A 17,202-nucleotide genomic window follows, 5' to 3' on the forward strand; every position below is an offset into this window, starting at 1 on the left:
TGCGCCACCAGGGAAGCCCCACATATTCTTTATCCATTCCTCTGTCGATGGACATTTAGGTTGCTTCCATGTCTTGGCTATTTTAAATAGAGCTGCAATGAACACTGTGGTACATGACTCTTTTTGAATTATGGCTTTCTCATATGGGTTTTTACCTTGCTCCTTCATCTGCTTATTTCTCTGTCTTCTCATTTTGCTTAACTTACTGTGTTTGGGATCTCCTTTTCACAGGCTGCAAGTTCGTAGTTCCCATTGTTTTTGCTGTCTGCCCCCAGTGATAAGGTTGGTTCAGTGGTTTGTGTAGGCTTCATGGTGGAGGGGACTGGTGTCTGTGTTCTGGTAGATGAGGCTGGATCTTGTCTTTCTGGTGGGCAGGACCATGGCCAGTGGTGTGTTTTGTGGTGTCTGTGAACTTAGTATGATTTTAGGCAGCCTAATGGGTAGAGTTGTGTTCCTGTCTTGCTATTTGTTTCGCATGGGGTGTCCAGTACTGGAGCTTGCTAATCAGAGTGGATCTGGGTTTTGGCATTGAGAAGGAAATCTCTGGGAGAGCTGTCCCGATTGACATTTTGTGGGGCCAGGAGGTCTCTGGTGGACCAGTGTCCTGAACTCGGCTCTCCCACCTCAAAGGCTCAGGCCTGACACCCGCTGGAGCACAAAGACCCTATCAACCACACAGCTCAGAGGAAAAGAGAGAAAAAAAAAAAAGATACAAAAATAATAAAATAAAGTTATTAAAATAAAAAAAAAATTTAAGTTATTAAAATTAAAAAAAGAAGAGAGCAACCAAACCAATAAATAAATCCACCAATGATAACAAGTGCTAAAAACTAAACTAAGATAAACCTATAAATCAGAAACTATTCAGGCACATACAGCAAACCTCAAGCCTACAGTTGCTCCCAGAGTCCACCACCTCAATTTTGGGATGATTCGTTGTCTATTCAGGTATTCCATAGATGCAGGGTACATCAAGTTGACTGCAGAGATTTAATCCACTGCTCCTGAGGCTGCTGGGAGAAATTTCCCTTTCTCTTCTTTGTTCGCACAGCTCCTGGGGTTCAGTTTGGATTTGGTCCTGCCTCTGCATTTAAGTCACCCTCTGGCATCTGTTCTTCGCCCAGACAGGAGGGGGTTAAAGCAGCAGCTGATTAGGGGGCCCTGGCTCACTCAGGCCGGGGGGAGGGGTACGGAATGCAGGGGTGAGCCTGTGGCGGCAGAGGCCAGCGTGATGTTGCAACAGCCTAGGCATGCCATGTGGTCTCCCAGGGAAATTGTCCCTGGATCACGGGACGCTGGCAGGGGTGGGCTGCACAGGCTCCCAGGAGGGGAGGTGTGGATAGTGACCTGTGTTTGCACACAGGATTCTTGGTGGCTGTAGCAGCAGCGTTAGTGTTTCATGCCCATCTCTGCTGTCCGCGCTGATAGCTGCAGCTCGTGCAGTCTCTGAAGCTCGTTTAGGCGGTGCTCTGAATCCCCTCTCCTCGCGCACCCCAAAACAATGGTCTCTTGCCTCTTTGGCAGTTCCAGACTTTTTCCCTGACTTCCTCCCGGTTAGCTGTGGTGCACTAGCCCCCTTCAGTCTGTGTTCACGCAGCCAACCCCAGTCCTCTCACTGGGATCTGACCTCTGAAGCGTGAGCTTCAACTCCCAGCCCACACCCGCCCTAGTGGGTGAGCAGACAAGCCTCTCAGGCTGGTGAGTGATGATCGGCACCAATCCTCTGTGTGGCACTCTCTCCGCTTTGCCCTCCGCACCCCTGTTGCTGCGCTCTCCTTCGTGGCTCCAAAGCTTCCCTCCACAGCCCCCCCACCCCCCCCACCCCCCCACCCCGTCTCTGCCAGTGAAGGGGCTTCCTAGTGTGTGGAAACTCTTCCTCCTTCACAGCTCCCACCCAGAGGTGCAGGTCCCGTCCCTATTCTTTTGTCCCTGTTTTTTCTTTTTTCTTTTGTCCTACCCAGGTACGTGGGTAGTTTCTTGCCTTTTGGGAAGTCTGAGGTCTTCTGCCAGCTTTCAGTAGGTGTTCTGTAGGCGTTATTCCACATGTAGATGTATTTTTGATGTATCTGTGGGGAGGAAGGTGATCTCTATGCCTTACTCCTCTGCCATCTTGAAGGTCCTCCATTAAAGATTTTCTTTAGCAAAGAATATTTACAAGCAGCAGCCAGCAACTCTAAAGACTCAAATGCAGAAATAGTGGGCAGTGAATCAAAAAGGAAAAACATTTTTCTGGGAAAAATGAGGGCTGCTTTTGTAGCAAACAGAGTTTTTAACCTGCTTATTTCTTCAAAAGCAGTGTCAAATTTGAGTTTGGATTTGGGAGAAAGTTGATGGAATAGAAGAATCTTTGGTCTTTATCAGAAACTTCCTTTGACTATCAGAACTTTTCTTTCAGGAGTTTATCTTAAGATAATTAGACGTTGGGAGCTCCATTTAGGACCTTTGAGTGCTATGATGAAACTAGCATAGAGCCTGACTTCATGAGCTTACCATTTGGGGAGGAACACAGATAAATAAACAATTATAATCAACCATGATGAGTGCTACTGAAAAAAGCAAAAACAAAGACACTAAATTTAATCTTGAAAGCTCAGTAAAGGCTTACTGAAAAATGTGACTTGTGGACAGACAATTGAAATATGAGTGGGAATTACCTAGGTAATTAGGTGATGAGACAGTGAAAGAAAGTATAGGTATCTTCCAGAATGCGATGATCAGAAAGTAAAAGAACCCACGAAAAGAAAATGCATGGTATATCCAAGAAACTGTTCATGGATCAGTATGGCAGAGTAATGGTCTTAAAAGTAGTTTTTGTTTGTTTTGTTTAATTAGTCTTCAAGCCGTGGGACTCCTTCCTTAAAGGAACATACACATGGAGACCCAATATATACCCTCTCCCTGTTCCCCACCTATATAGATACTCTGATTGAACATGAGGTTCCCAAGCAGTCCTGGAGTGAGGTTCTGCCCCAATTGCTCCTGCATCCTTCAAGACAAACTCACAACAAAGACGAACACACACACATGCACACACATACATCCAGTGGTCTCTGAAAGTACTTTGTAGAAGCCTAGCACTCTTTGAGACATGGTTTTTGTGCCACTAAGCTTGAGGCTCCAGTGTGATGGAAATGACTGGAAGAAAGGGAGATAAAGTGGTAAATGGACCGTGAAAGATTCTGTAAATTATTTTTGAAGTTAATATGTTAGTTCATCTATGAAGTTACATGTGAGTTTAAAACTCATACTAAAGGCAATGAAGAGATAATGACTTTTTTTTGGGGGGGGGGGTGATCCCATTATCCTTTAAAAAAATTACTCACACCATCATGGCAGGGAGCCAGTCATGAGGCCCTGAGACAACAATGTGAGAAATGATAGGCCTGAACCAAGGTAATGAGTGAAAAGAAGTAGACTAGTTAGTTGTTGAGGAGGAAAACTGTCAGATGTATTGATAATTGGCTGAGTGACTGTTATCAGCTAAAACATTTTTGTCTCCCCCAAAATTCAGCTGTTGAAATCCTAATCCCCATTGTGATGGTGTTAGGAGGTGGGGCGTATGAGGTATGATTAGGTCATGAGGGGTAAGCTGTCATGAATGAGATTAGTGCCCTTATCAAAGAGACCCCAAGGAGCTCTCTCTGCCATGTGAGGAAATGGAAATGATGAGAAGACAGCCATCTGCAAACTGGAAAGCAGGTTCTCACCAGAACCTGACAATGCTGTCATTCTGATCTCACACTTCCAGCCTCCAGAACTTCAGAGAAATGGATTTCTATCGTTTATAAGCCACTCAATCTATGGTACTTTGTTATAGCAGCCAGAACTAACTAAGAGAGTAATCAAAGAGAGAAAGATTTCTTCTTTGTTCAACCATATGAACAGTGACACAACCCACTGAAATATGGAAGACAGAAGGAAGACTAGTGAAATGAAATGAATAGATTTAATCAAGGATATGTTGCTTGCCGCAACTAGAAAAAGCCCACGCGCAGCAACAAAGACCAAGTGCAGCCAAAAATAAATACATACATTTATAAAAAAAAAAAACATGTAAACAAAATAATGAACTTCTACATGACCCATAAGCGCTTCTTCACGCCCCTTGGTAATCCCTTCCCAAATCTCAGTCCATCCCTTCATTCCCAGGCAACAACTGATCAGGTCTTTCAGTATAGTTTGCATTTTTCTAGAGTTTTATATAAATGGAATAATAAAATTATACATTCTCTGGATTTGTTCACTCAGAGTAAATATTTTCAGATTCATTCATGTCATACTGTGTATCAATTATCCATTACTTTTAATTATTGAATTGTATCCCATTGTCTGGGTACTATGACTATACTACAGTTTATTTACCCATTCACCTGATGATGGACATTTGGATTGTTTCCAACTTATGGCTATTACATATAAAACTACAATGAACATTCAAGTCTTTGTATGCATATAACATTTTTATCTTGGGTAAATATCTAGGAGTAGAATGTCTGTGTCATATAGTAAATAAATTTTTAACTTTGTAAGAAAGTGCCAAACTATTCTTCAAAGTGGTTGTACCACTTTTTCATATACCAACAAACAGTATATGAAAGTTTCACTTGTTCCACATGTTCTGCAGCATTTTGTATGGTCAGCCTTTTTATCTATGCCATTAAGGGTTTAGCACAATCTTACTGTGGCTTTCGTTTGCATTTATCTAATAATTAATGGTGCTGAGCATATTTTCATGTGCTTGTTTGGCATTCATCTATGTGGGCCTGGAGTTTTATTTGTGGGATGGTTTCAGTTATGAATGGATTTCATTAGTAGATGTATAATTCTTATTAAATACTTAGGTAATTTGTGTATTTCAATGACTTAATGATCTAAACTTCTTAAGAAACAAACGCAAAGTAAGCAGTACAGAGGAAATAAGAATAAAAGTAGTAATAGGTGAAATGGAAAACAGAAAATCATAATAAGTAAATGAAACCCAAAGTAGTTGTTTTTAAAAGATCTCTACTTTTTTTTTTTTTTTTTTGCAGTGCGCAGGCCTCTCACTGCTGTAGCCTCTCCCGCTGCCGAGCACAGGCTCCGGACGCGCAGGCTCAGCGGCCATGGCTCACGGGCCCAGCCGCTCCGCGGCATGTGGGATCTCCCCAGACCGGGGCACGAACCCACGTCCCCTGCATCAGCAGGCGGACTCTCAACCACTGCGCCACCGGGGAAGCCCAAAAGATCTCTACTTTTGACATTTCAAAGTATTTTACTCACAATCATCAGAAAAATAGAAAAGAGACCCAAATTACAGGAAAAATATCATTAATGAAATAACAGAGGGAATAGTAAGGAAATATTATGAAACTTCTTATGCCAATAATTGTTTATAAATTAAAGAGTATTCTTTTAATACATGATATACTAAAGCTTAATCATGAATAAATTTATAATATTTTTAACATCATAGGTACCTAAAAAATTATTTTCATAGGTAAAATCTTCCCATGAAGCAAATTCCAAACTCAGAGTTCATCAGCAAGTTTGACCAAAAGGATAAAGAAAGAATAATGTCAGTTCTGCATAAGCCCTTCCGGAGAGTAGAAGGAAGAAAAAACTTAACTCATTTTATGATATCACTATTACCCTAACACCAAAACCAGAAAATCATTACAATTTAAAAAAAAAAAATCCCACAGACCACAATGTCCAATAAAAATAGACACAAAACTCTTAATTAAATACTATCAAATTAAATTTAAAATATGTTAAAAGAATATTACATCATAACAAATTACGGAAGTTTTACCACAAAGCATGGCTTAACATTTGTAAATTAAGCAATGTAATTTACCACATTAACAAACTAGCAAAGAAAATCCATATGATAATTTCACCAGAGGCCAAAATGCTTTTGGCAATGATTAAGTGAATATTTGCCATGATTAAAGAAATAAAAATAAAATATACCATAAAGGAAGACTGCTTTAGAAGATATAATAAATGTCTAAAATTAAAAAAATGAAAATCTTAAACCACAGATTAGGTCTTGCTCAAAACATGATTAATGAACTAGAATACTGATCTAGAGAAATAACCTAAAATCCATTTTTAGAGATATAAAAAGATAATTTTTAAAAATAGAGAAAATGTAGAATATAGAAGTTTAACTTATCTAAGAAGAGTTACAAAAGGAGAGCATAAAGAAAATGAATTTAAAGGAAACACTCAGAGACAATGACTGTGATTTCTTACAGAATTCAGAAAAAAAAATAAAACAAAACTTGATTATCATAACAAAATGTCAGATTGATTCCCAAGCAGGATAGCTAGTAAGGAATTAGCACCTATACATATTATAGACAAAATGCAGAACACCAAATACAAAGAGAAATAAAAAATGAGAACAGACGTATTTTATACAAAAGACTCCTCATCAGCAATTAGAATTAAATGAAAACATGACTTTAAATTGGGAAAGCAATGTAATTGTTGACTTAATTTAAAGCCAAGAGTAAATCATTCTGAAGTCTATGTATTGTTCTCATGTCAAGTCCATGAGATATTAATAAGCTAGAGGCATTTTAACTAAAGTATGCATCAGATAATATAATATTACCTATTAAAACAATAAAATAGAATTACAACCAAACCAATAAAAGGAAAATAAAATAAAACTTCATCAACTTAAGAAGAATGAAGATGGAAAATAATGAATCTATGAAAAAAACTGTTAAGTGGAAAACACTAAGATATCAGGAAAAACTCAAGTTATCAATAATTACAATAAATGTAACAGAATAAATAAATATAAAAGGGAGTCTCAGATTGCATAATAACATAAGAATCCATCTTTAAAAGATGTTTCTAAAATTTAAAGAAACCTGCACTTGGTGTTTGTTAGGCACCTTGAGTCTCCGGGGCCATGAGTCTTATCAATTCACATATGGAAATATACAATAAACTATAACATAAATAATATAAATATATAAAAATATATTTTAAAATGAATGGGATCTACATATATCATATAAATATCGGAATTAAATATTAAGGGAACAAAGCAAGTGACAATATGATACAAATAATATGGTGTGTGTGTGTGGTGTATATGTATCTTTTTAGATAATAGTTTCCTCTGATAAAAGTAAGGAATTAAATACAGGGAGTAGACATATATTTTTTAATTCTTAAAAATATATATGACACAAATACAATTAATAACTTCTGCTTGTTGGGTAAATAGGCATATGAATTGTTTCTCTGTATATTTTTCTATGTTTGGATAAAATTAATAGTTTCAAGTAAGAAAAAAGGGAACACAACAAAGATGAAGACAATGTATTTACTAAAATTCAAACTATTTTGTTTGACCTTGTTTAATTAAAAACAACAAGAAAGTACTTAAAGTTTTCAATAATCATCATGATGTTACCCCTGAACTCGGTTTACAAAAAGAAATAAATTGTTTAAACTCAAGGAGAAAAATTATGAGAAGATAAAGAATAGCTCTGTATGTAATCTAAAATGTCATCAGAAACTCTACTGAAAGAGAGACTATCAATGATGTATTACCAGAAATGTGTAATGCTCAGAAACTTATTTATTTTTACTATTCTATTTATTTAATATTGTATGAACTTTAACTGATTAATTACCTCAGTTTATATCAGAAAAAGATTAGGAGTCATAAAGGAATTTAATCAATACTAAATTATTCTTTCTGAGATCCCAAGAGAGAAACATTCCGATTTGGAGTGGGTTTTGTTAACGTATTTACTGAGATAAAATTCTCAAAATGCTGCTCAAAAACCTGACTGCTTGTTTTCTTAAAGGATAGGCCAAAGCCCTGGTATTAGAGAAATGTCCTTTTAAGAACTGACATTAGTCTGGGTGAAAATAGCTTTTGAAGGTGTGCTTATCTAGAAGCGTAAGCCCCCAATAAGAACCAGCAACCCCATAGTCTCCACTAATGCGAACTGATCTATATTTGAAAGTCCCATCTTCATCCTACTACATAAACAGAGGTCCATCTTCTCTCAGAATCTGTGGGTCAGGATCCAGATTGGCATTGGTACTCATCTTCCTAAAGCCTGACCAGAAATATGACTTCATTGTGCAGGGAGAAATAGAGTGAAATATTTAGAGACAAACTCCTTCCTATGAAAATAAGGTACATGTTTTTCTGCAATGACTAGGTACTTAAAATCAAAAGATCTGGGGCTTCCCTGGTGGCGCAGTGGTTGAGAGTCCGCCTGCCGATGCAAGGGACACGGGTTCGTGCCCCGGTCCGGGAGGATCCCACATGGCGCGGAGCGGCTGGGCCCGTGAGCCATGGCCGCTGAGCCTGCGCGTCCGGAGCCTGTGCTCCGCAACGGGAGAGGCCACAATAGTGAGAGGCCCGCGTACCACAAAAAAAAAAAAAAAAAAAAAAGAAAAAAAATCAAAAGATCTGAAGAAGTTTTATATGGTGAGGTGGATGTGGACCACTGTAGTAGTGGCCGTGTTATTGGGAAACATAGGAGGGAGAGAAATGCAAAGAACCCGCCAAAACTGTCGTACTGTATTTGAAAAATCATATTCTTTGAAGTGTCTTTCCTTATGTAGCCCAACAGACATTCTAAGTCAAGTGGAATTAAAACGATAGATATAAATGGTTATTTGATGGGATAATGTAGTTTCAAGTGAAAAGTAAAGGATCATTAGCTTTTGGGGTAGGTTGTAATGTAGATTTGCTGATTTATTACATCTCAGAGAGAATCAGGGATGTAATAATGAAAGACATTAAGAAAAAATGTGTTGATTGATTCAGTGGCTGTAAAAGATACTCACTGAGGAGTGCAATATGTTGGGCCTACAAATATCAAGGTTGGTTTATGTTTACATACACATTGTATGTATGTATGTATGTACGTATGTATGTATAGCACTATTCCAAAAATTGTTATTTGGATGTAACTAAGCATCTGCAATTTACATCATTTTGCTAGCAATGAGATATTTCCACAATGCCTGTTTATAAGTTTTATATACACTTAAGTTTGCCCACTCCCATTTTGGGGTAGGTTTTAATATTTTAAAATACTGGTATTTAAACCCACAGAATTTCATTCTAAGCTCTTATCATTTGTTCACATTCTCCTCAAATACTTTGAAAGAAATCTTGACTATTTTCATATCTTCCTAGGTAGGGGAAACAAAAAGCCTGGGGGAGGGAGGAGCATTTAGGATGAATGTCATTTATCTGGGGAAGAAAAAAAGGGACATTTGTCTACAGACATAAACAAAGCAAAATTAGTCTGCAGCATAATTGGTCAAACAACCAGCCCAGCCCATTCCCTGAAAGCCAGAGGTTAAACACAGACATGAATTCAAGATTTGGGATTCTAAATAGCCTAGCATATGACAAGATACATCTTTTCGCTTATATTTTGAGAGACTGCCGCTAATATTCCAAATATGGGTAGATACTCTGACACGGGCATTTTTCTAAATCCCTGTGGTCCTATCACAGGAAATAGCCCTCTTCTGGAAAGTGCTGTGTCAGCTCAAGGTACATCACACAACCTGCATTTTACAAGAGTGAATGAATTCTTAAAAAACAAAACAGCAAAATGTAATTTTTTTCTAGGAGAAATCAACACAAGTACTTTATCTTTGAGTGGAATTTTCTAGTGAGAATGTGGGAAAAGCTCAAAAGAAAGATGCCTATATCAGCAGTTCCTAGAGAAAGCAAGGAATTTCACATGTGATTTTTTAGAATTCATCTTGAATTAATTTGACATTAATTATTCACTTGATAGTCCAAATTACACATTTTCTTTGCATAAAAACCAGGTGTGCTCCAAACACCCAAAGCATCTGCTATCTTCTGCACACAAGTCAAGGGGGGATAACACTGTAAAACAAGAACATTGCAAAAAGATGGCTCTAGTCCTTACCTTCGGTGGCATAAAAAAGGCACTGAATTAAAAAAATCCTTTTTTCTTTGAAACACGATGTGTACTTTGGTGCTGAAGCAAATCATACAAAACTTAATGAATATTCATATGATATTAACCTCAAACGGTAAGAAAATTTCACTTTCATTTAGATACAAATCCAAACAATGTCAGATTTAACATCCTGTTTTTTACCATGGGCTATTAAAAGTGGCATGTCCATGATCATGTTATCCTAAGGAGGATTACTGTCCTTTTGGAAAGAATTACAGGTTTATAATTGTTTCAAGACATGAGTCCTTGAGATGAGCTAAACTTGAAAGATTAAGCAGAGTGAAGTTATCCAAAATGTCAGCTTTGCAGTAGAAAGCTTTGTGTTTTTAAAGCCCAGAGTCTAGGAAAATGGTTAGATGGTAGGAACCTCATAAAGAGCATGGAGGGAGCGATGGAGAGCTTGCCTATGCCTATGTTTGCAGCGAAGAAGACTGCATGCATTTGTCTTGATCTGTTCACGTAAACAAAAGGTGACGCAATATTTGGTACAGTGTGACTGGTGAGGGAATTCCACAGAATAAAGTAGGTTCAAGACTACCCACTGCAGGCTTTTCCTTCTCCCAGATATTGTAACTAGACTCTTTTACACTTTCTGTTAAGATCTACTTTTAATAAAAGAAAATAATATGTATATTCATTCATCCACAGATCATATGATTTTAATTCAGGTAAGGAATAAGCAAAATCACTGATTTCTTTTTCTAAAGTGATAAGGGGCATATTTTCTTGACGAAAAAAATTCAAGCAACTTATATTGCATTTGCCTGCCCAAGGAACTGCTTAAAATAACTGGTAGATGAACCATTTCTTTAGACTTTCATGGTGGACTAGGTTTCAATACAGTTGTTTTTTTTTTATCATGATATTATCTTGTAGTTTTGTTCTCTCGTATTTGCCAATTTTCAGTCCTTCTGGAACAAAGGAAATGCTGATGAAGATTGACTGTGTCTGAACACTTTTAGGAAAAAAAAAAACCCTTAAAATTCACAATGCTCTGTTACTTAAAATTTACCACAAAACTAGATTAGTTAATGTAAGAAAAAAGTACAGACATCAAATATGGTGAGCAGTGATTTTTAAGTGGGCTTTACAGAAAATAAGAATCCCTAGTTCTCTCAATATCCCGCTCTCAACCAAGTTTAAAGCTAATTCTGTTTAAGGAATATGTTTTCCTTTTAAGTTCATCTTTGTCAGAAGTTTGACAGTGATGGGAAAAGTAAAATCATTATCAACATTTTAGTGAAGCGATTTACCAAGTAAGAGTTCACACCTTGTTTGTAATTTACCTCATTGTCAAACTTTGAAAAAAAATTCAGCCTATTTGTTAACTAAGATTATATTTCTCTATTACCAGTGGAACAAATAGGAAACTGAGGAATTTAGCAAAACAATATTTCAGGTTTTCAAGCATACACAACAGAAATAAGAGGGTATAATTACTTTTCCACTCAACACAATAATCTGAACGAATTGACAAAGCTACTCATACTTGATATCTGATATAATTTTGACATAATCCAGGCACAGCTATACTCACTAAACATAATGGTGAGGTGAACACAGTCCAGACATGCAAGCGTTTTAGTAAAACATTAATCATGAAAATAAATATAAAACTGATAAAGTACATAATGGATCAGTAAGAAGTAAATGTAAACACTGACCACTTGAGTAGCGTTCTTGAATAAGAAAATATTCTGTTACAGTATTCCAACATATTTTGGTATAACTTCTCATTTTCAAGTATTCAGCTCTTAAATTCTGAGTTTTTATATAAAACTGTACTGCCTCAGCTTACACTAATAAGGTATGCTCTAGAGTGAAACTCCAATTGGAGAAGTAATCGTATCATTGATGCTTCACCTGACTACTGTGTATATACAAAAACAGATGAAAACTTCATGGGTATTTATGGAAAGCAATTTGATACACCAGAACTAATGGGTAGTCAAAAGACTACATTAATTTCTGTAATACAAGGAGACATACACCATTGGCCTTAACTTATATTCAAAATGCACAACATCCTGAACCTTCAAAACCACTGTATTTCTACTATTAGACTTAAAACATTAAGAAAATAATATGAATCTTAAGGAATGGATCAAAATGAGAAGGTAACAGTGTTGAGCTCTATAAAGTATTTTGACATTGCCCATTGTATCTTACTATTAGGTCTTTAGTTCACTGTGGATAACTGTGGCCCTTTGAAAATTTAAATCAAGAGATAAAAGAGTATATATGAAACGTTTCAAAGTAATAATTGTAGAAAAGTATTTTATCTCATGTAAATATGACTATGACACATGACTTTGCTTTTTACCTACTGGAAGCATATCAAAATTCTGTCTTTGTAGTTTTCCAAGATATAAAAATTAGTAATAAAATGTATCATTAATGTCTTTTGGGATTTTTTCCTAGCTTTTCCTCCCACACAAAACTTTTCTATTTCCAACATTTTTTATTTTAACCTAGGAACTCACCATAAAATAGAAAGGAATTATTGTTCTTTTTTAAGTGAGAAATCAAGGTACAAGGTATAAAAAAAGTTGAGGGAGAACACATAGCTCTTAACTCCCATTCCAATCCTCTTCCCACTGAGATACCTAATATTTTTCCCTCTATCTTTGGACTCCTCATGTCTCTTTTAAGATTAAATATGAATCCACTTCTTTTGGAAAAGTTTTCTGATTCTCCACCATTGTCATCCTCACTGCTGGTTTATTCTTCATCTATGATCTCCCAGCACTTTTAACAAACCTTTATGACAGCATTTACTCCACTGTACCGTATCATCCCCAGAAGGGTAATATATGAGCAACTTGGGAGGAGGAATCATGTTGTATTTATTTTATATACTTCCCCCACTCCTTAGCAGCCTTGCATTTACAACGCTTAAAAAGTCACTCAACAAATATTAAAGCAATTAAATTGGCAGCATTTTAATTTTTTAATAGCTTAGTAGTTAACCATAGTGTAAAGAGGAATGGATGCATGGCCTGCACACTTCTCCTCATATGTAAAACAAGTATTGATCATCACTACTCTTCAAATCTTGCGTATAAGGAGAAACAATGCCAGGAATTGCTTCCTCAGAACTGCAGTACACTCAACAATGATTTCTCAATGCCAGAAGTGCTAATTTAGCAGGGCTCTATCATCAATTGTTGAGGCATAGCTCTGAGGAGTGATGTCACTGCATGGCAAGTTGGCAATTAGTTGAGGAGTTATTTCAATAACTGCACAGCTCTTTGTCTGATTAATGAAACTGCCTATGGATTTACAACTCCTGTTATGGAAATGTATCGCTGGAGATTTGCTGAATGGTGTGTCATAAATTCCAGACACCTGAGAAATTACGACAGAATTTGATTAGAGGGGTTACTTTCATCTTCCCTTTTTCACTAAATTCACTTCTCATTAACTACTGCTACCACTGTCCTTGCTAACAGAGGGCTATTTATGACAAAATATTTTGTTTGCTAAAACCATTCTTTCTTTCACTGTCCACACTATCTAAATTTCCTTATGGACCGTACTTAAACACGCCAAAGCACATTCAAATGGGGATAATATCAAAGAAGAAAGTTTCTTCAGAGTCTATAATGTTTCTGGTAACTGGAGGTAGATTCAAAAAATATTGAGAAACAAAGCAATAAGACTCAGCAGAATCTAAATTATGGGCCAGATATTTTATACACTGTTAGGAGGGAAGCCTCAGGCTGAATGTCATTAGAGGCACAGGGCATGAATTACTGTTGCATAACTTAAACCTCAAGATATCCAGATATGATTCCAAAAGTACAAATATTTTTGTTGTTTCTTTTAAAGAATATATTTTTAAAAGAGGAGTGTAATAAAGCACTACTTTAATATCCCAAAATAATTTCAAACTTTTTCCATTAATATAATGAACTATATTGAAAACAAACACCCATACACTAGCAAAAGTTGTCTTACATCTTACATAACCTGTATAAATGTATATTACCATAAGTTTTTATCTCAAAAGGTTATCATTTTCTATTAACATAAAAATTCATTTTGGACTAATTACGGGGTTATTAAGATTATTCATTACCAACAAATGGTTCATACAAACAAAATAAAACAATATTAAGAATCCAAAGATGACCAGCCTTTACAATGTGGTCTCCTTAATACAAACCAAATAAAAACAAACCTCTCTTAAAAGCTGAACCAGGACAAAGAAAACAAACATAGAATGAATCCCAGTAGAGAGCAATGAAAGCAGGTTATCCAAGGACTGTAATCTGTTTCATCATATTTAGAAATGGACAAGAATAGAAGCAGCTCCTAGAGTTCAACTGATTTCTTCTTTCAACTCAAACCATATAGTATGACTCTAAGAATGATGATGCAAGCTCGAATGGACATTTGAGTGAACATCAGATATAGCCCTAAAGTACACAGGAGAGAAATGTAGCAGGGTAGCTGTGACTTATTTGCAATAAAGGATTCTAGCCCACGACTTCCCACCTCCTGCATTAGGAGCCATATTCCAGGTACTCGTCAATCCGCTTTACATATATTAGTTCATCTCATGTTCACAACGATTCTATGAGTCAAGTACTAATAGTATCCTCATTTTACAGTTGAGGAAACAGACACAAAGACTGCCCAGCTGACACTTCATGGAGCACCATCTTAAAGTCTAGCCTTCTAGTTTGAGAGCCCATGCTCTGTTCCTCTCTGATATACGGACTTCAACAGCAACATTCCCCAGGGGAGCCTGTGTAGAAGCCACTCAATAACATGTCTTAGTTAAATTTCCTGCAGAATGTATTTCATTTACCACAGCGACAGGAACTGACATCTCCTTGTTGTTCTAGACCATTTTCCCTTACTTTCCATTTCTCTACCTCCCATTCTTTTCCTTTTCCCACATTCTCATATTCACATTTTGTTAAAATGTTGCTTTCTTAACTTGCAAGAATAAAGCCCTGAGAATTTCAGAATTATTCCAGGTAAGAAGAAAAGACCCATCTTTCGTATTTCTGTGGTTCAGCTAGGATAATGGGAACCACATACTTTAGCTGGAATAGACAATACTTACTTAAGAAATCCGTTGTTTATCTTGTATTTTAATATGTTGTGAACTAAATGAGGAAAAAATGGAATTCAAAAAAGTGCTGCCGATTTTTACGGCATTACACAATCACCATTAAACATATTGGGGGCTTCCCTGGTGGCGCAGTGGTTGAGAGTCCGCCTGCCGATGCAGGGGATGCGGGTTCGTGCCCCGGTCCAGGAGGATCCCACATTGCGCAGAGCGGCTGGGCCCGTGAGCCATGGCCGCTGAGCCTGCGCGTCCAGAGCCTGTGCTCCGCGGCGGGAGAGCCACAGCAGTGAGAGGCCCGCATACCACAAAAAAAAAAAAAAAAAAAAAAAAAAAAAAATTGAAAATTCAAGGCAGCAACGTTATGAAAATTATCGTTCTCATACTACGAATGAGTCTTCTGAGTGTTGTACTCAGAAATCGCCACCAGTCAAAATATGGAGAAATCCCATCAGCAAAACTGATTTGCTATTGATTTTGATAAAATGTAATTACTAGTCCCTTTATATGGCTAATAAAGCTAATCATGGAAGAAATAAGAAAAAAATAGCATCCCGTGTAGTCACATTATGAAATCTGTATGTGAGAATCTCCATCCAAACAAGTAATTGGAAGGCCAGTTAATAGAACAGATTTCCCTTCCTCGATTTCTGAAGCCTAAAGAGAAAGTTAATAGAGAGGGAGACAAATGATAGATGTTTTCGTGCTGTAAGTGTGATGGATCCTCTCTAATGAGACACCTGGTGTAAACAAAACAGCCTGAACTATTCAGACCTGGGATAGGAGAAAACACAGAGATCCTCTAAAACAGGGGTGTCCAACCCCCGGGCCGAGGACCAGTACCGGTCCGCAGCCTGTTAGGAACGGGGCCGCACAGGAGGTGAGCAGAGGGCTAGCGAGCGAAGCTTCATCTGCCGCCCCCTACGCTCTCATTACCTCCTGAACCGTCCCCCCACCAACTCCCCTCCCCCCACCCCACATGGAAAAATCGTCTTCCACGAAACCGGTCCCTGGTGCCAAAAAGGTTGGGGACCGCTGCTCTAAGAAGCCTCAGAACTCTCAGAAACAAAACTCATGGCGTTTCTAAACTCCATGAGCATGGAATCCTTTTTTTTTTTTTTTTTTGCGGTACGCGGCCCTCTAACTGCTGTGGCCTCTCCCGTTGCGGAGCACAGGCTCCAGAAGCGCAGGCTCAGCGGCCATGGCTCACGGGCCCAGCCGCTCCGCGGCATGTGGGATCCTCCCAGACCAGGGCACGAACCCGTGTCCCCTGCATCGGCAGATGGACTCTCAACCACCGCGCCACCAGGAAAGCCCAAGCATGGAATTCTTCAGAGCAGGGACAGTGGTTCAGAATTAGAGAATGGAAATAAAGTAACTAAAAGAAAAATAAAGCAAACCAGCCAAACTTGCCCAGTAGGCCTCAACAGTCATTGAATAAAATGAAGAGTTTTTAGAAAGGCCAAACAAGGGTAGTAAAATTCCTCATGTGAGTGTCACTGGAGCCTCACTACCTTGTAAGTAAAAGAGCTAATTTTGCATAGCTCATAACACACGATGTAAAACAATCATACATACATTTCTCAGAGCCTAGTGCTTCCTTGAAGGCCACCGTACTAAATAAAGATGTACTCACCCATGCTGCGATTCTCCAGAAAAGGCACCTTTCACCAGTACTGTGAACAATAAATTTGTAACAGGAGCCCCAGTATCCCTGAAGTGCTCCATGGTTGTTCCTCTACACAGACCAAACCTTAGAGTGGGAACTGGAGCCACTGACTTGGGAAACTTAAATGCAATGGGAATAATTGGATCCTGGTGTAGAAGGGGCCAGGTGTTGGCACTCCACTGCCAAAGGCAAAGTGGGTGTGATTACCATAATTAACAAAGTCAAAGCAGCAATCAGAATTATCTGACTCAGCTGGCCTGTGGCAATAGCTAGTTGATCATGGTGTTCCTAGAAGCAAAACAGATAGGAAGCCTACTAAATTCTTCCTTGATATGCATGAGCAAAAAAGTTCTTGGTGGGCTTCCCTGGTGGCGCAGTGGTTGAGAGTCCGCCTGCCGATGCAGGGGACACGGGTTTGTGTACCGGTCTGGGAAGATCCCACATGCCACGGAGCAGCTGGGCCCGTGAGCCATGGC

At 38.0% G+C, this 17,202-nt stretch overlaps 1 pseudogene; it reads left to right on the forward strand.

Annotated features, from left to right (window-relative positions):
* LOC137228356 (uncharacterized) overlaps positions 1–17,202 on the forward strand; it is a 37,535-nt pseudogene that overhangs the window by 17,194 nt on the left and 3,139 nt on the right.

The sequence above is a fragment of the Pseudorca crassidens genome, chromosome 7, assembly GCF_039906515.1.
Source record: "Pseudorca crassidens isolate mPseCra1 chromosome 7, mPseCra1.hap1, whole genome shotgun sequence".
In the NCBI taxonomy this organism is placed as follows: Eukaryota; Metazoa; Chordata; class Mammalia; order Artiodactyla; family Delphinidae; genus Pseudorca; species Pseudorca crassidens.